The sequence below is a fragment of the Podarcis vaucheri genome (assembly GCF_965113315.1).
Source record: "Podarcis vaucheri genome assembly, chromosome: 5".
In the NCBI taxonomy this organism is placed as follows: Eukaryota; Metazoa; Chordata; class Lepidosauria; order Squamata; family Lacertidae; genus Podarcis; species Podarcis vaucheri.
In genome coordinates this window covers 19,733,923-19,754,273 of record NC_138763.1, presented here as the reverse complement: position 1 = coordinate 19,754,273, position 20,351 = coordinate 19,733,923, and the positions used below count along the sequence as shown (strand labels likewise).

The 20,351-nt window shown below is 40.9% G+C and overlaps 2 long non-coding RNA genes across 4 annotated transcripts in view; one reads left to right on the top strand and one right to left on the bottom strand.

Moving 5' to 3' along the window:
* LOC309533414 overlaps window positions 1–20,351 on the bottom strand; it is a 93,288-nt gene that overhangs the window by 62,285 nt on the left and 10,652 nt on the right. The window lies entirely within an intron of this gene.
* LOC309533403 lies at window positions 2,596–19,761 on the top strand. 3 transcript variants are annotated; one of them, XR_014220215.1, is made up of 4 exons: window positions 2,604–2,642; window positions 2,738–2,816; window positions 19,016–19,108; window positions 19,681–19,761. It is a non-coding gene; the product is annotated as an uncharacterized lncRNA (long non-coding RNA). The 3 variants fall into 3 exon arrangements; XR_014220216.1 differs by adding an exon at window positions 3,245–3,289 and having other exon boundaries at window positions 2,607–2,816; XR_014220217.1 differs by lacking the exons at window positions 19,016–19,108; window positions 19,681–19,761 and adding an exon at window positions 3,245–3,407 and having other exon boundaries at window positions 2,596–2,642.

The window sequence follows — 20,351 nt, the reverse complement described above, 5'->3', positions numbered from 1 at the left end:
TAAACAGAATGCTAAAGACAAAAATCTATAAACCTTGAGACTGTCAGTTATGCACCTGCAGCTAGGGAAGCTGACTTCAAATGTTAAGGCTGGGCTAAAATCTCCCAACCCAGTTTCATGGGTGAAAATATTCTTCCTCTGTGAAAATGGGGCCAGGGCAGTAATTTTCTAGGGATTTCCTGGAATTTTTTTGGGTGGCATTAGTTGCTTGTCTGTACTTTGAATGTACTTTACATGTACTCATGTAATCTCATGTACTCATGAGATTACATGAGTAATCAGGATAACCAGGGTGGCTATCTAAAGAACTTTTAGCTGAATTAAGATTAAAAAAGGATGTGTACAAAAAATGGAAAAGGGGGGAAACCACCAAAGAGGAATTCAAACAAATAGCCAGCACATGTAGACACAAAGTCAGAAAAGCTAAAGCATAGAATTAACTCAGGCTGGCTAGAGAGGTTAAAAGCAACAAAAAAGGCTTTTATGGGTATGTCCGTAGCAAAAGGAAGAACAAAGAAACAGTGGGGTCACTCAGAGGAGAAGATGGTGAAATGCAAACAGGGGACACAGAAAAGGCTAACTCCTCAATGCCTTCTTTGCCTCAGTCTTCTCCGATAAAGAAAACAATGCCTGACCTGAAGAATTTGGAGCAAATGATTCAGCAGAGGAAACACAGCCCAGAATAACTAAGGAGATAGTACAAGAATACTTGGCTAGTTTAGATGTATTCAAGTCTCCAGGGCCAGATGAACTGCATCCAAGAGTATTAAAAGAACTGGCAGATGTGATCTCAGAATCACTGGCAGTCATCTTTGAGAATTCCTGGAGAACAGGCAAAGTCCCGGCAGACTGGAGGAGGGCAAATGTTGTCCCTATTTTCAAAAAGGGGAAAAGAGAGGACCCAAATAATTACCGCCCAATCAGTCTGACATCAATACCAGGGAAGATTCTGGAGCAGATCATTAAGCAAACAGTCTGTGACCACCTAGAAAGGAATGCTGTGATGCCAATAGTCAGCATGGATTTCTGAAAAATAAGTCATGTCAGACTAACCTGATCTCGTTTTTTGACAGAATTACAAGCCAGGTAGATGAAGGGAATGCAGTGGATGTAGCCTAACTTGATTTCAGCAAGGCATTTGACAAGGTGCCCCATGATATTCTTGTAAACAAACTGGTAAAATGTGGTCTTGACTATGCTACCACTCAGTGGATTTGTAACTGGCTGGCTGACCGAACCCAAAGGGTGCTCATCCTCTTCATCCTGGAGAAGAGTGACTAGTGGGGTGCCACAGGGTTCTGTCTTGGGCCCGGTCTTATTCAACATCTTTATCAACGACTTGGATGATGGACTCAAGGGCATCCTGATCAAATTTGCAGATGACACCAAACTGGGAGGGGTGGCTAACACCCCAGAGGACAGGATCACACTTCAAAACGACCTTGACAGATTAGCAAACTGGGCCAAAACAAACAAGATGAACTTTAACAGGGAGAAATGTAAAGTATTGCACTTGGGCAAAAAAAAAAAAAAATGAGAGGCACAAATACAAGATGGGTGACACCTGGCTTGAGAGCAGTACATGTGAAAAGGATCTAGGAGTCTTGGTTGACCACAAACTTGACATGAGCCAACAATGTGACGCGGCAGCTAAAAAAGCCAATGCAATTCTGGGCTGCATCAATAGGAGTATAGCATCTAGATCAAGGGAAGTAATAGTGTCATTGTATTCTGCTTTGGTCAGACCTCACCTGGAGTACTGTGTCCAGTTCTGGGCACCACAATTCAAGAAGGACACTGACAAACTGAAACGTGTCCAGAGGAGGGCAACCAAAATGGTCAAAGGCCTGGAAACGATGCCTTATGAGGAACGGCTAAGGGAGCTGGGCATGTTTAGCCTGGAGAAGAGGAGGTTAAGAGGTGATATGATAGCCATGTTCAAATATATAAAAGGATGTCATATAGTGGAGGGAGAAAGGTTGTTTTCTGCTGCTCCAGAGATGCGGACACGGAGCAATGGATCCAAACAACAAGAAAGAAGATTCCACCTAAACATTAGGAAGAACTTCCTGACAGTAAGAGCTGTTTGACAGTGGAATTTGCTGCCAAGGAGTGTGGTGGAGTCTCCTACTTTTGAGGTCTTTAAGCAGAGGCTTGACAACCATATGTCAGGAGTGTCAGGAGTGCTCTGATGGTGTTTCCTGCTTGGCAGGGGGTTGGACTCGATGGCCCTTGTGGTCTATTCAAACTCTATGATTCTGATTCTATTCTATGTAATCACTATTGCCACATTAAACTGCCATAGCTCTCTCCCCAGTTCTTGAGAACTATTAAGGGTGTTGAGAGTTGTTAAAAGACCTCTGCTCTCCTCACAGAGCTGAATTTTCAAGAGTGGTTTCCTGGGAACTCTGGGAATTGTAGGTGTATGGTGGTGGTGGTGGGATTGAAGGGGGTCTCCTAACAATTCTCAACACCCTTAACTCAATGCACTTTCCAGCATTCTTTGGCAGAAGCCACAATTGTTGCATCATAGTGATTGAAATGTGTCACACAGATGGGGCTTCCAATCTAGTCTATCAATTGCACATGGGCTTAGACTGATTGCACCTATCAGTACGCATAGGTTTATCCTAGGGATGGAAGTGAATTTCATTTCATTTAACGTTTTTGAAAAGGAAACTGACCTAATGTGCACCTCCCAAATTAATACACAGATTGTCGTGTGATTATTCTTCAGATTTCACATGCCTCTGAATTTTGTAATCCACATCCCATCTGAAAAAGCTTTTGGAAATGCATTTAAAATGCATTTGAAGGTAAAAGTGCATGTAGACTGTGCACATTATAATACATATTTTAATGCATATTTTAATATGAATTTGTAAGTTCTTGCATTGTTGTTGGGTTTGTTTGTTTGTTTAAAAATAATATGTAGAAATGTATGATGCAAAATTGATAGAGGCTGTTTTCTTATGTTTGTATATATAATGGAAACCACCCAGAGTAGCTGGGGCAACCCAGTCAGATAGGCAGAGTATAATAATAATAATAATAATAATAATAATAATAATAATAATATTGACCTTGGGAATGGTGCAGCATTTCTCAATTGAATTTCCTGAAACCTATTTCCATAAAGAACAATTGAAGAGTTCCAGTGAAAATGAGCAAATTATATATTCAAAAAGGATGCCTGGAAATGATGCCACTATATTCCTAGTTGTACTTTCTCTCCTCTCCACAGTGTTCTAACAGTCTCCTCCCTAATTATTGCTGAAGAGAAGTTACAGTAAGGATCTCTCAATTAATAGGAAACCCAGAGAATGAGTGGACTGGCTGCCAAGCAAGGCCATGTCTTCCAGAGCTTGCATTCATTAATTGGCACCACCTTTGATTTGAGCCATGTATTATCACCTCACTTCTGTCTTTCAAGCTTGCCAGAGTTTGCTAATTTAATGCCGTCATGCTGAAGTTAATTAGGATTTGATGGCATCTCAGTTGGGTAACATTGCCTGAATTCGGGGAAATCAGAAATGACATCGTACGTTGACCATAAAGTGAAATTCAGAGTTGGCGCTATCCCCAGTCTCAGCTGACAAAGGAAATGATCCAAAAAGAGGTTTGGTACCTATGCAAACCTATTTATTCAGAAATAAGCTTCACTGAAGTCAGGGACATATAGCAGTAACAGGAGTGCACAGCAGAGCATTGCAGTCTTGCGACACAACCTGCTCCACTGCTAGGCCTTTATTAGGTGGCCTAACAGAATACTACAATTTAAAATTAAGAATTAAAAACAAACCACAGAGCCTAGGGCTTGCCGATCGGAAGGTCGGCAGTTCGAATCCCCGTGACGGGGTGAGCTCTTGTTGCTCAGTCCCTGCTCCTGACAACCTAGCAGTTTGAAAGCACATCAAAGTGCAAGTAGATAAATAGGTACTGCTCCAGCGGGAAGGTAAACAGCATTTCCGTGTGCTGCTCTGGTTTGCCAGAAGCGGCTTAGTCATGCTGGCCACATGACCCAAAAGCTGTACGCCGGCTCCCTCGGCCAGTAAAGCGAGGTGAGCGCCGCAACCCCAGAGTCGTCCGCGACTCGACCTAATGGTCAGGGGTCCCTTTACCTTTACCTTTACAGTAACAGGCATAGGGCATAGCTGTCAACTTTTCCCTTTTCTTGCAAGGAATCCTATTTGGAATAAGGGAATTTCCCTTAAAAAAGGGAAAATGTTGACAGCTATGGCATAGGGTGAGCCATATATGTATGTTGCACACACATACATCACCCCAGCTTTCTATGTACATATATTTCTCAAGGTGGCTTAATAATTGAGATCACAACAATAAAATAAAACATCTAAAAACATTAGGTAAGGTAGAAAAGTTAAAGGGCCCCTGGACAGTGAAGTCCAGTCACAGGTGACCATGGGGTTGCGGCGCTCATGTTGCTTTTCATGCCAAGGGAGCCGGCATTTGTCCACGGACAGCTTTCCAGGTCATGTGACCAGCAGGACAAAACCGCTTCCGGTGCAATGGAACACTGTGACAGAAGCCAGAGCGCACGTAAATGCCGTTTACCTTCCCGCCGCAGTGGTACCTACAGTATTTATCTACTTGCACTGGCATGCTTTCAAACTGCTAGGTTGGCAGGAGCTGGGACAGAGCAACAGGAGCTCATTCCGTCATGGGGATTCAAACAGCCGACCTTCTGATCAGCAAAGCCCAAGTGGCTCAGTGGTTTAGACCACAGTGCCACCCGCATCCCCCTTAAAAAAATAAATAACAGAGGTATGGCAGATCAAGAAAGAGTCTTCAACAACTTCTTTCTAGCCAGGCAAATGAAAACCCTGCCAATTTTTTTAAAAAATAAATTTACTGGTATATTAACCTATAGTTAAGAGATGCAGAACATGTAATGTTGTATCATCACAGACAGAGGGGCAGCCAATAGTGTATATTTACTTTGAACAAAGATTGGGCAACAAATAGGAAAAAATTGAACTGTAGGAAAGAGATTAGATGATATAATTGGTTGTCCTCCATCCCTAACTTTTTTCACTCCATCCTAATTCAGAGTGCTATGTGATAGTAGTGATCTGTTCCAAAGAAAAATAGACTCGAAACAGATTAATGAAGGTTCGAGACACATTAATGAAAAGCTGTATTGCTGATGTATAGCCTAGTTACTGATTTATCTCATCAGCTGAAGATCTTTGAGTCTTTCTGACATCTGGTAGACGATTGTCATGGTATCAATAAATGAAATAAATTCTGTCAAGTGAAACTTTTTGGACGAAAATATAGCCCGAGTTAAATGTACACTTTTCAACAGAAGCTTTGCAAAATGAGCAGGAAATATTACAAATATAATGAAAATGATGTATAGATGGTATTTGACACCATCTAAACTGGCCAAAATGTACAGGACAAGTGACAAACTATGTTGGAAATGTAAGGAACAGGAGGAGTTTTTCTACCATATGTGGTGGGCTTGCACCAAAGTTAAAGCTTATTGGGACATGATATACAATGAACAAAAAAAAATTAAAATGCTTAAAAATACATTTCTGAAAAAATCAGAGGCCTTCTTATTAGGTATTATTGGGGATGAAATCCCCCAAAAGGACCACAATTTATTCCTTTACGTCACAACGGCAGCAAGAATACTCTTATCCCAGAAATGAAAGCAACAAGAAACACCAACCTTAAGTGAATGGCAGAGTAAGATGATTGAATACGCAGACCTGGCAAGATTGTCCGGGAAGATCCGGGACCAGCGAGACCAACTGTTCGAAAGAGACTGGAGTAAATTTATAATATATTTAAAAGATCATTGTAAAAATCTGGCAACGCTAACAGGATTGATTTAAAAGTTTTTGCAAATAGAATTTGTAACTTATTTACAATTGCATAGTATGTGGATTTAAGTAAGATAAAGTAAATAAGAGGAAATAGAAATTCGAAGAAGATAGGAAATGTAATAAGAAAGCTATCTAGGTGGAAGGGAGGAAGGAGTGGACTCGAGAGAGTCAGAATATATGTGAGGATAAGAAATGTTAATGTTCTTTGTATTGAAATGGAAAACTAATAAATATTATTGAAGGGGGGGGGGAGAGAAGGAAATATTACTAGGTTGTATCCAATGTAGTGCTTTGGAGATTGTTTCATTGGTGAAAGCATTTCTGCTTGCCTGATGGAAAGATTCCCTTTTCTTCCCCCACAAAGCGTGTTCTCCTTCATGGAGAGCACGTGTTGTGGTGGGGGCCGACAGGACACTCCAAAGTTGTGGGGCGGGCTAATTGATCATGGCCACTGTTGTGATTGGGCTTCCCTTGTTATTGGGAAGAAGTTAATGTTGCCATTTGTTGATTAACAGGCAGAAATGCTAAAACTCCCAGCACGAGGCGTAGAGCTTCCTCTTTTCACCCCGTGCATCGGATTGCCCGCCCCCCTCCCTATATTTAGGGTTGTTTGCTTTACCTTGCTATGCCTGTCATGGGGTCATCTGCTCTTGGGGCAGGGGCCCGATAGGAATTTTGCCCATCTGGCTGATTGGCTGGGGCCATTTGGTTTTTGCCTACTGCGTAGCAAATCGTCACAACTTGTAAGGTTGTGGTTAGGCATTGGTTCTATGGTTTGGTTGGTTGAGGGGCATGGATTGGCTGTGCCTGTCCCTCTAATGCTGCTGCTGCAAGGGATTCCATTAAAGGAATACTGGGGCTCACTATTGCTTTCCTCCAACCCTGTCAAGGGGCTAGGGCCACGCAAGAGCTCCTGGTTGCATTTGGGAAGGGCTGAGGGCAGGTTCCCTGCTCCGTCGCTACCCCCAAGTGTATTCCCCTTCTCTGACTTTCGCAGGCGTGTGGAATGTCAGTCTGTCCCCCACTGGGGGGCAGATAGTCGCAACCAATGCCTAAGCAACCACTCACATTTTTGTATTTTAATAAAGTTGTGGCCAAAATTATACCAAAAACCTGAAACAAAATTTCTGTGTGATGTGTGAGTTATTGGGGTGGCGCTGGGGACCTTGACACACAACATGCGGTCCTCATGACCTCCCAGAGCACATCTGGGGATGGTGCAGGAAGCACACAATGGGAGAAGAGGGAGTAAATCCTGTTGCACTAGCAGGAATCATTGGGTTGGCTTCCACTACTGCAACGATTTTGTTGAATATGGCCTAAGTATTCTGGTTGTGCATATACTGTACAGACTGGAACTTTCATAGAGTCCAATCCCCTGTAATGCAGAAATCTCAGCTAATGCATCCATGACAGATGGCCAACCAACCTCTGCTTTAAAAACCCTCCAAGGAAGGAGAATCCACAACCTCCCAAGGGAGACTGTTCCACTTGCACCGTTGCACACACTTTGAGAATTCATGTAGAAATAATTTGTAAGGGGAAAGGCACTGGGAAAGGGTCATATCTCTGTGGTAGAGCACATGTTGTGCATGCAGAAGGTCCCAGATTAATCCCCGTTATCTACAGGTAGAATTGGTGCTGATAGAAGAATTGATGCTATTGAATTATGGTACTGGAGGAGACTCTTGAGAGTCCCATGGACTGCAACCTCTCCATTCTGAAGGAAATCAGCCCTGAGTGCTCACTGGAAGGACAGATTGTGAAGCTGAGGCTCCAATACTTTGGCCACCTCATGAGAAGAGAAGACTCCCTGGAAAAGACCCTGATGTTGGGAAAGATGGAGGGCACAAGGAGAAGGGAACGACAAAGGACGAGATGGTTGGATAGTGTTCTCAAAGCTACAAACATGAGTTTGACCAAACTGCGGGAGGCAGTGGAAGACAGAAGTGCCTGGCGTGCTCTGGTCCATGGGGTCACGAACAGTCGGACACGAATAAACAATTAAACAGCAACATCTACAGGTAGGGTTGGAAGATCATGGAACCCTGGACAACCTGAGGTAGATTGGCCAATTGTCTGATTCACCTTTGTTCCTATGTGCAGGGATCTACAAATGATTGCATATTTACGTTCCAAGCATGTGGCACAGAAGCCACATTACACTATAATTTTGTTGGCACAGGGATCAGCATACCGTACTCTAACATCTGACTGATATCTCTAGCTTTGTCTGCAACCCTGTAACAAAACCAAGCAAAAAGGATGGTGAACTTGCAGTCCTTTGGATACTGTCAGACTACAACTCCCATCATCCTTTGCCATTCTAGCCATACTAGTTGGGGCTGATGGAACTCTCATCCTTTTTTACATGGACGGAGCAACTGTATCAGTTTCCAAAATAGCACCATTATATAAGATTTGCCCTTGCATTCATTTTATACTACTTTGTTATTTTAAGGATTTGTGGGAGCTGAGAGATAGGATGGCCTTTACCAAAGCCTGGTTGAATCTGATTCCTTCAGCTATTTTAGAAGGAAGGTTCAGAAATATGCCAGACTCTGAATGTGCCTGTCCTTCTGCTTCAAACCGGGATGAAGATCTTGTACACACAATAGTATATATTGTCCTTTATAAATGCATCAAGAAAGCAATATCTGGGGTGGATTTTAGGGACAGGACTGAAAATGAGTTTGCAATTTATATGCTGAGTGTTGTTGTTTTTTGTATCTTTATCTTAGATCTTGTGATTTATGTCAAAAATATTTGCATTTGTTTTATGCTTTTATTCATTTTGTTTTTTACATTATTTTATTCCGTTCTGCATGAATTAATCTTAGTTCATCCTACTTCGTTTTAATAGAAAATTTTGTTTTAACATGTGTTGAAAGAGGAAGAATATTTCCTTTTTAAAGTGGCATGCTGTGATCTGTCATGGAAATATAGCATTTTATGTTTGATTATGTTACAATTTATTTGGGTCAAAATTGTCTTCTACTGATGTTACTTGGTGTTACTTTCATTCTATTGTTTTGTGATAGTCTAGTGACTAGATACAATAGCTTGTTGCTGCTGGACAGCCATATAAGGTGGCCCCACCCAATCTTCTACCCTTCTTGGGTTTTTTGCAACATCCCTTCTCGAACTCTTATAGCAGTATGCTTGGCACTTGAATTTTGCGTGCACCTCAATAGATCTTTAGTGCACCTTTTGTTAAGTTGTGGGCGAACATATCAGACGACACAGCGATTCTTCATACAGCTCTTCTTTATTCTGAGGCCAGAACTGAACTGAGCTGAAGGGCTCAGTCAGCCTGCTTATATAGAGCTCCAGTACCTTGTTACTGTCACAACTTTCTAAAACTATCCAATCACTGAACGTCACTTTCAATCCTTCATTTGCATAACTATCTACAGTATCCCCCTGCTGGCCCAGGGTGAGAACTTCAGTACATAACACCTTTCTTCCTACTTTACACTATTCTTAATTTGATTGCACGCCAAGGCCCCAGGGCCCGCAGTTCCGTTATATAATAAACACACGGATACAAAAAAATTTAGGGTAATGGGATAAAATAGGCCACAACTTTATTGGGTAGAGATGTTAGTGGTTTGGCTTAGGCCAGGCATCTCCAAAGTCTATTTTGGGAGCCTAATCTGGTCTGCTGGTCGGTTTAATCCGGCCCCTGTGGCAGTTTATTTCCTAGGGTAAAATCCTAAAAAACAACAACAACCCAACAACTTCAACCCTAAAAAAAGCTAAACAACTAAAATCATAAAAAAGCTCAACAACTTTGGTCAGCCCTTTGGTCGGCCCTCACGGCCCTTCACTTCATCAAATCTGGCCCCCTTTGAAAAAAGTTTGGACACCACTGGCTTAGGCATTGGGCGAAACCACACTATATCCCAACTCCTGCCTGTCTGCAGGGAGTCTCACTAAGGGTAAACCAGCAGTAGGGGGAACCCTATGTAATATGTCAAATTGGGTCACCCTGGCATCCCCTATGGGGTTATGGCATAGCCCTAGCACACACCCAAGCTATGGACATCAATCCACAGCCCTGGATCCCTTTAACAGGATACCATTATCGAGGAGGAGCAGGTGGACGCTAAAATCTCCCCTCCCATAAACAAAGGCTTACCCAATGCCTAACCTTACAAAGTTGTGGCGATTGCTACAAGGTAGGCGAAAAGCAAATGGCTGGTGCCAATTTGTCAAATGGAAAAATTCCTACACAGCCCCATTTTTTTAAAAAGTATTTTTTCTTTAAAAAATCCTTTATTGAAGTTCATAGATATCACACAGTATCTTAAATCCACACATACAAAGAAAAAAATAACCTTACATAAATTTACCGTTAAATATTAAATTACTCTTTCCACATATTTTCTAACTAAACTAAGATAAAATAAATAAAATAAAATAGACTTCCCATCATTTCCCAATGTAATTAACAATTGTAATATTGAATGTACTTATAATTATTACCTTCCTCTTAATATATTTTCTAATGCTTTCTTACAACGTGTCGTACCATTTCCCCTTATTTCTTAATATTTACTTTACACAAGGGTCATTCAAACGCTGCCATAGATGTTATATCAGTTACCTTGTTACCCAGCCCCATCAATATTGTGGCCGACATATGTCCATACCAAGGTCGCTGTCATAACAATGCATAAAAAGAGGGTGGGTTGGCTGGGAGATCTGGCAAGGATCCCCACCCCCTACTTGCCAAGTAGAGGGTTTTGATCTGGCTGTTTAATTTTATTGGCATTCAGGGTAGGCAAGAAAGCTGAATTGAGTATTGGTAGGCACACGAAGGTGTGTTTGGGTGGAGAGCCACTTCCTAGTGTCATCTGCCTTCAGGAGCTACTTGCTGTGGTGGTCTTATAGCCTAACTTGTGTCACCTGTTGAATGGTGAAGCATGGGGGTGGCTGGCACTGGTCATGTCAGGTACAACCAGTGCTTCCATTTAAGGGAGATCAAAATTTTGCTGCCCATCATGCCAGCTTGGGTGATAGAATCTGATCTGGGGTTGGTTTTGCCTTTTTCTGCTGTCAGGAGATAATTCCTCATTGCCTGCGCAGGTTACACCTGCCCGTACTGTACTTGTTTTGTCTAATTGGCATAAGTTCATTTTTGTTATGTTTAATAATAATAATAATAATAATAATAATTATTATTATTATTATTATTATTATTATTATTATTATTATTATACTTTATTATTTATACCCTGCCCATCTGGCTGGATTTCCCCAGCCACTCTGGGTGGCTTCCAACAGAATATTAAAATAATCTATTAAACACTGAAAGCTTCCCCAAACAGGGCTACCTTCATATAACCTCCACCCAGCTCCTGTTGAGCCTTCACTTTGGCTTTGGGACAAATAAAGGAATTTATTGATTCCATTGAAATTCCCCAGATAGTTTATGTGAAGGTGAACTGCAACAATTTTAGAAGATGGCAGCTTCCTAAAAGATATCTGTGTCCTGTCCTAATTGCAAAAAATCTGTCTGAAAGCTGTGCTTTAAGATTGGTCTCTTACCTCATTTCAGGACATGCCTGAATTAGCAAATGTGATTCCAGTTCAAAATCATTGCTCTCCACTCTTGAGCAATATGCAGTCCATTAATAACACAAATGTCAGACTTCTGGGGTCTGCCACATACTATCCTCGCCTCCCACTCCCAAGCAAGAATTTAATAAGCAATTAATTGCTGAAATGATGCATAGCTATCTGCAAGAACCAATTCTAGAAACTGCAAGGACTTCAATTCTATTAGAAAATAAAATGGAGTTTGTGTGCTATTTTTGAATGTGTGAGAGAGCACAGAAGTCAAGGGAATCTAGTGGGTGATGTTATTATTGTAGGGTTTCAAATAAGAGAAATGACCAAAGTTAACTTTTGCTAAACAAACTTTAGGATTTATGAATGAACCCATAGGTACAAGTCTTTCCAAAGATGGCTTCCAGCAATCTTCAAGAAAATACGGCTTTGTGAGACTGGTGTTGTATTTTTTTAGCACATTTATGCAAAAGTAACTCTGAGTTCAGTGGGACTCATTCTCTAGTAATTGTGTCTGTTTGGGATAAATTCTGATTGAACTCAGGGGGACATGTGTCATACATTCAATCTACTGGGGTTATTGCCTCGTAGAAGTTATTCTGAGATTTTGTTGTTGGCATTCATCTGTGGAAGAGTGCGCCTTCAGGGCTGATGTCAAACTGTTGGAGAGTTTCAGTACTTGCTGTGGCTATAGAGAGATAATACTATATGTTCACACAAATTGAGAAATCCTTTGTATTTCAGCCACACAGCTACTGACTATCTGAGAACTTTGTTAGAAATGGGCCAAAAGTCCAAAACTTTGGCATTGCCAAAAAGGAATGGGGGGTGGGGGGTGGGATGCGTATTCAGGAGGCATTGTCTTCACTATGAATTGGATTCATTGGCTCTCAGTTCCATTGACATATGACCAAATTTGATTGGCAGTGTAGCAAAATGACATTATCCTGTTCACTTCAAGATATCTGATTGGTTGAGATTGTTCATGGGGTTATTCCAGCAATAAGATCATTTGATAATACTTTTTTTTTTTTTTAAAAAAAAAGCATTGGCTTGAAGAACAGCAACAGCAACTGGTAAAGGATACAATGGTAGTGATCAGAAACTACAAAGCTGAACACGCATGCAAGTTGCTTACAGAAAACCTGCTTATTCAGCATTCAGCTTGATTCCTTTGCAGAAACCACTTTGGTTATTTACTGAACATTCATTCTGAATTGTTTGTGGGGAGATTATAGAATGTTACAGCAAACAATTGTTATTTCACACTTCAAAGTGCATTTTCCAGTGCATTTTCCCAACACTTTCTAGATCACAGAAAGCATGTTCTTTGGGGGAAAGCAGGTTTGTTGTGCAAGAGTTTTCTATCAGTTTTAGTTGTACAACCTGAATTTGGTGGTATGTGATTTACCTGCACCTGGAAATAGCAGCAGTTTGGAAGCACACTCACTGTAGAGCAGGAGTCAGCAAACTTTTTCAGCAGGGGGCTGGTCCACTGTCCCTCAGACCTTGTGGGGGGCTGGACTATATTTTGAAGGGGGGGGAAATGATGCAAGAGCACTGGTGGCTGCTCAGGGGCTGGCGGTGGCGATGGAGGGACGGTGTGCGGTGTGCAAAAGGGCTCCAGAGAGGGCTGCTTTAAATGGCGGCCACTCAAGCGCTGCTGCTGGCACTAACAAAGCCCAGCCCCCTTCCTCCTCTAGGCAGGGCAGGGAGAAGCCAGGAGTAGGGACGGAGGAGGTGGCGGTGGCGGCGCTGTGTGAGGGAGAGGGAGGGAGAGGGAAATAACAAGTGCACCAGCGATCCACGTGGTGGTTCCCAGACCGTCCACGGGTCGGATCCAGAAGGCAATTGGGCCTGATCTGGCCCACGGCCCTTAGTTTGCCTACCCATGCTCTAGAGTTTTGTTTGGAAATATTTATCAGGTCAATTCCTACTGAAAGCACTGGTTTCAACAAGAAGAATGAACCTGAAGGGCATTCCACCCTAGACATTATGGGTCTGGAACCTCCAAACATCCAGAACAACAGATCTGCTATTGTTTATGCTAGTAATTCCCAAACTACAGTGTCGTAAGAAGACTGCCAATATGGTTCAAGAAACAATTTAAGGATTATTAAGGATTGGGTATTTATGACTTTGCCCTCTTTTCTCCAGTGTTATTTCATAAGAACCCTGTAAGTTGGCAAGGCTGAGAAGTAGTGATTGGCCCATGGCCTAGTCAGCTTCATGGGAGTGGAGATTTCAACCTGGGATGCTCTAACCACTACAGGCATACCTCGGAGATATTGTGGGTTCAGTTCCAGACCACCACAAGAAAGCTAATATCACAATAAAGCATGCCTTAAAAAAACGACAACAACAACTCTAAAGTTTGTTGTTGTTGTTTTCTACTATAGTCTATTAAGAAAGCCCCACTCCCCACCTGCTTTAAAGGGCAGGAGAGGGGAAACTCAGCTCCAGCTCCAGACCAACCAGCTCCACTCCTGTGGCCAGAAGAGGGGGAACTTTATCCCCACTCCAAACCACAAATTAATAGTAGAAAGCAATGCCATTGGAGAGTAATACACCTCAGGCCACCTTCATAAGTGCGCAAAGAGGGTCCTGTGATTATTTCAAATGCAGCTGTGAGCACAAAGTAGCCACCCACAGATTCATTTTGAAATATACAGGCATAACTTGTTTTATTGTGCTTTGCTTTACAGTGGTACCTCGGGTTAAGAACTTAATTCATTCTGGAGGTCCGTTCCTAAACTAAAACTGTTCTTAACCTGAGGTACCACTTTAGCTAATGGGGCCTCTCACTGCTGCCACACCGCTGCCATGCAATTTCTGTTCTCATCCTGAAGCAAAGTTCTTAACCCGAGGTACTATTTCTGGGTTAGCGGAGTCTGTTACCTGAAGCGTCTGCAACCTAAAACATCTGTAACCCGAGGTACCACTGTATTGCCCTTCACATCGCTTTACAAGCTGCAGGCAACCTAGCTGCTTCCTTCACTGGAGGTTTTCAAGCAGAGGTTGGATGGCCATCTACCATTAATGCTTCAGTTGAGATTCTTGCATTGTAGGGGGTTGGACTTGATTATCATCAGGGCCCCTTCCATGAGTCTATGATTCTATGACACTTGTATGGAAAAGTTTTGAGTGTATGTGTGCTGGTGAGGAACACCATCCTACTTCAGAATAAATTACATGGCAATTGTGGGAACCAGTATTTCAAAAAAAAAACCAGGCTATTGATTTCCGTGAAATATGAGGTGCTGCTGTTTTTTAGTTGGTGTAGGGATGGGAGAATATGGTGGAGATAAATCAATTTCCTTGATTTAGCTAGATCATTCAGTTATCATACAACAGTAAAACTAAGTTAGCCAAAAGTTATATAATCTATGAAGGAAATTCCCAAGGTTAATATTTTTTCCACACAAAAAAATGATAATTAAAACCACTAAAGGAGTTTCTCCCCTCCCCCAGCAGCAGCCTAAAAATGTAAAGTATAATCAGTCAAATATTATATATATATATGCACACATACCTCTGCTAAGGGGGAAGCTCTTAGCACAAAGCTGAGCTGTATTGATTTCCTTTTAAACAAGAAAAGGGAAGTGCCATGGGCTTAAAACTGAATACTCCAGCACAATTCTGCTTCACTGTTCAATACATGGAAATAAAGAAAGATATTAGAAGTTCTATTTCCATCTTCTGAGGCTGGATGGAAAATTAACTGATCAACAGGGAGGAAAATGAAATAAAAGTAGAACCAGATAACTTACAGTGAAAAGCAGTACGCCATATTACAAGTGGCAAAATAAACTGAGTTGCTAGTTCACAATACTTGCCCTTCATTCAGGAGTTACAACCTATCTGCATATTACAGTTGAATGGATTTAACAAAATGCACAGATTGGGTAGCATCCAGAATTTATGTGCGCAGAACTTTGGTAAGGGGACTTTCCAAGCAGAGGGGATGAGGGTGAAAATTTTGCTGAAATTTGCACCCTATGAAGCCCACATTTCTGAATTCTGTAATTTGATTCTCCAACCAAGAAATGTGTACAACAAATGCTTCAGCTAGGGCAAATTGTGTATAAAATGCATTCTAGTGAAAAGATTATATAGAAATGCATTGTGTATATTGGGCAAAAATGAATGCTAACATGTATATTTAGGAGAAATTAGCCCTAAAATGTTGATGAATTTTCATAAGGATTTTCAAAAAAATGCAAAATGCTGTGGAACTGTAGAGAACTAAAGTTAAAATGGGAAAATATGACAGAATTGCCCATCCATAGCCTGCCGTGAACAATCTCGCCTGATGACAAGACTCCACCCCTTTGAACTGTATTTATTCATTGTATGTTAACTTCCATTGTGCTCCACACTTATGTATTATGTTTTAGATTGTTTCTTTACAATACTGAATTTATTCATTGTTGCCTTTGTCCTATTTGTTTTGAATTTTTTACTTTTTATTTAATAGTAAGTATATGTTTGTTTTAAGCTGCTTTGCTCATTGTGCCAAATCAGCATATAATAATAGTACTGAAAGTAGTCAGGAACATGCTACCCAAAAGATCCTGGATAACATGCTGGGCAATCTGAGACGGTGTACCAAATGTGAAAATTACCCTCCAGCATCACAATAAAAGATTATGGGCTAACTGCATGCTTTCTTTATTTTTGATTGGTTAAATGTGTGCTCCCCCCATTTAAAGGGCCTGTCTCACCAGGTACTGATGGAGCCTTTGTCATTTCCTTCTAAATAGACCCTCAAGAAACATCCAGAGCTACTGCAGTTCTCCTTACTACTCTGAGCGCTTGCTTAAGGACGTATTATTCTGCCTGCTGGTTGCCACATCTCTTTGAAAACTATTGTATTAACTTGGTCATTTCACTGCTCTTTTTCTGCCAGAAAAGTTCTCAGAATGACACTCCATTACATACCCTCCAACATGTTTCCAATGAAAATATGGACCTCCCATTCCATAATGATAATTTTACTATTTATACCACACATCTTACTGGGTTGCCCCAGCCAGTCACTCTGTGCAGCTACCAACATATATTAAAACATAATAAAACATTAAAAAAAACCACTTCCCTATACAGGATTGTCTTCAGACAGCTCAGGGGTCAGATAACTCCATACTGTCCAACATTTATCCAGCGAAAATAGGGACATCCTAAGGAAAAGTGGGACATTCTGGGATCAAGTCAGAAACTGAGACGGCTTCTCTAAATCAGGGAGGTCCCTGGAAAATAGGGACACTTGGAGGGTCTACCATTATGACTGCTTCTCATTTTGTTAAATTGTGGTTCCAATTACAAACAATTCAATGAGCATCATCAGTCCATGCAGATCTACAGTTTTACACATTCCGAATTGGCTGACAACAATGGGCAGGACTAAATTAGATTTTATTGCAATGTCTCCTTAGTTGTTATGGGATTAGCACATGATATAAATGTTCTGTAACCAGTATGAGACAAACTAACTCTTCACAAGTTGATTGCAAACAACTTCTTCTTTCTGAGTCTTCATAGGAGACTTCATAGGAGAAGCTTTCTTCATAGGTGACTTCATAGGAGAAGCTTGGTTTTTTCCTGAGAATTTTCTGAAATTTCATAAAGATCTGGCCCTTCCAGTTGTTTCGCTGCCAGCTTAATTGTCCCCTGTTGCGGTGTGTAGGACAGTTCTGTAAAATAGTGTTGCTGTCCATTTTAAAGAATTATTTCTGGTTGTTGGGTCTATAGTAGGGTTGCCACCTTTGGTCAGGGGAAAATGGAACAGGTGGGGAGAAATGGGGGGCTAAAAATTAACTTTACTTGGTGTAGAAATGACAAAAGCAATCCATTACAATGGCACGCAGGGTTTATAGTGGTTTATTCCATGGCTGCACAGCAACTCTCTTTGTACCCCCAGCTCTCTGCCAGAGCAAAATCAAGTCAATACAGACTGAGAGCAAAACCTCTCAGGGAAGTCACACAGATACTAGCACCATAGTAATGTTCAGCTAATCAGATTCACTGGAGGGCAAATTTCAGAAAGAAAGCCAAAGAAAGCAATGCAAATGAATAAGCGAGCACTTTTAAAGAACTTGCAAATGAAGAAGAAGAAGAAGAAGAAGAAGAAGAGGAGGAGGAGGAGGAGGAGGAGGAGGAGGAAGAGGAGGTTGCTTTTACACTGCTGAAAATATTCCTGGAGACTGAGTATTGTCACCTTCTCAATAATATTCATACCAATGCCAAATGGATATTATCATGATCTTGAAACTAAGACCAAAAAAGAAAAGTGTTGAACTGTCACAAGCTTCTCTGCACAGTGCTGTAACCAAATTGATCTGCCAGCTGCTCTTGTCTTGCCTTTTAATCTGTCTGGGAAGTAGACTTGTTTGATAGCTTATCAAGCACCAAGTGGTTAGCATTTGAAAAGATTTGAGAAAGAACCTGATAAGGAAAACAGCACCTTTCCAATAGCATCAATTAGGGAATGACATTTAGGGGTGAAAGATGCATTAAAATTTGATCTGTGCTTCAGTTAGCTATATAGTGACTGAATCTTCTTTGTAGTTTGTCTCAGCTGTAGCCCACAATTTCCCCAAGTTTCTTTTTTGAATTAAGTTTGATTAGGAAACATCAAAAACCCAGTCCTAGCTTAGGTCATATTATGCTATGGAAAACATAGCACATTGTCTCCTTATTGTTCTGTGCTTTAGGAACATTATGATATTTTTGACCACTGGCTGGGTAGATGATCTAATTAGTGCAAATACTGCTGCTAGGCCAAATGCCCAAACAAGAGGCTAATGAATAATATATTTATTGCAATTGAAGCTTACCAAAGAATTCTTTTTTAAAGGAAGAAATAAAGAAAACCACCACTTGGTTTGGGTGCTCTAGAAGGATTATGAAACACTGAAGAGTATAAGAATTTTACAAATTTAGATTCACACTCGGGTTTTAAAAAAAGAATATGTTGCCCCCACCAAGGGGATTAAGTTGCAGGTCCAAAAGGAAGACCATCATTGAAGTATGCCTGCAGAATGTCACTATTTGCCTTGTATCTGTGGTCTCCCCCCAAAAAAAAAACCCCACACACACAAACACAAACACAAACACATACACATACACATACACACAAAAAACAACAACCTGTTTTTGAGTCGCTCAGTCCTCTCTCTGCTTCTGTGATTTGGGTATCTGAGACACTGTAGAACATGAAAGTCTGCACACTTTCTTAAAGGGAATCTAAAAATAACTGTAGGGTTGGCAGAAACAGATGAAATTTTCAGGCAAAGGATCCCCTAGAGACTTGATTAAGTCAATCAAATTGAACCCTAATCACACAAGATTTCCAGTCACACAAAGGACTGCAACAATGTTCAGCTGAACACGCTTGCCTCCCTTCTGATTTTGAAAGAAGGCCATAGTGGGGGTGTGGGCTCTATGTAAAAAAAACAATTCTCAGGCCCCTCCACCTATTTTAGAATGCTAGAATCAGGCTATTTTGCCTACTTGGCCTATTCCCTCATACCAGTCCTATTGGGATGAATGTCCCTTTTTAATGTAACCCTTCCCATTTTCAGATAAAGCATGAATTCCCAAGGAAAGGCAATGCTTACAAGTGATTTCTTGTTGAACACTACTGATCTAAGCGCTATCCTAAAATTGAAAGTTATGTAAGTATGTCCTGCATTTTAACAGTTTACAGGCTTCTAACATGCTCATTAAAATAAGGTCATTGCTTGAGTTTGAAAGTCAATTAACTCAGAAGGTGGAATGAAAAGTTCATGTTAATCCACTAATGTGCATCTCAGTGGCAATTAATTCAGATCTTTGTAGTGGTTCCAAGAAAGTAATTTACTCTTCTATAGGAAGCGTCTACAGATCCCCCCCCCAATACTGGGGCATTCCATTATAATGAATAAATAATTGCTGCAGATTCATTTTACAAAATTAGTATGTAAGCTTAGAATAACTCTGATCGATTTGTATCAATATTGATATTGTACCAAGCCAAGTAATGCATAAGGATCAGGTCTTTTCTTTCTTTTTTCCTATTAGATTTTGATTAAGATGCTTCAATATTTCACCTACATTTACTGGTTTTGTAAGAAAGCAGACATTATAAAGTAACCATCAGGCTTATGATTGCCAATAGTACAAAGGAACTCAAGGCATTCAACTTACTATTATGTATATTCTGATGAATTTTTGCTTTGCCATGCTTGAAAACCCCATTACCTTCCAGGCGTTGCAAGTCACCTAAGAGCTCATCAATGTATATGCCTTCAGGCTGAACATGGACCATTTATTACAAGAGTGCATGGACCCCAAGGCTCACCTTGTGTATTAAAACAAAACAACAAAACACAACTGCTGGTAACTGTTCTTTGCACATTCTGCTTCAGTCAGTTCCCATTCATTATAATGGAGAACCTAAAAATTGCTTTTATTTCCCTTTGAGGCCAAAGTGAATGAAATTTACAGGAACATAATCCTTTCTAAGTGGGGTAAGTCTGCCAGACTATTTTGAATAATTCAGTAGTTTGAATGGAGGAGACACCTACATTTTACACTGGCAAAAAGGGTGGTGTAAGTCAAACTCTATTTTGAAGCTTGATACTGTAAACATATTACAGTCTGTGTGTGTGTGTGTGTGTGTGTGTGTGTGTGTGTGTGTGTGTATTTAGATAAATCTAGATATGATGGCTAGGTTGCATGTAGGGGCAAACTACTGCCAGCATATAACACCCTACTTGCAGGATTATCATTGGCTGCTAATTTACTACCAGGCCAAGATCAAGGGGTTGGTACAAAGATATGTCCGTATACATCTTGGGACTATACCTTATACACCTAATAGATCACTGCAGTCTACAGTTTCTCCTGCAAGTTCCAAAGTTCTAAGAAGCTGTAGTA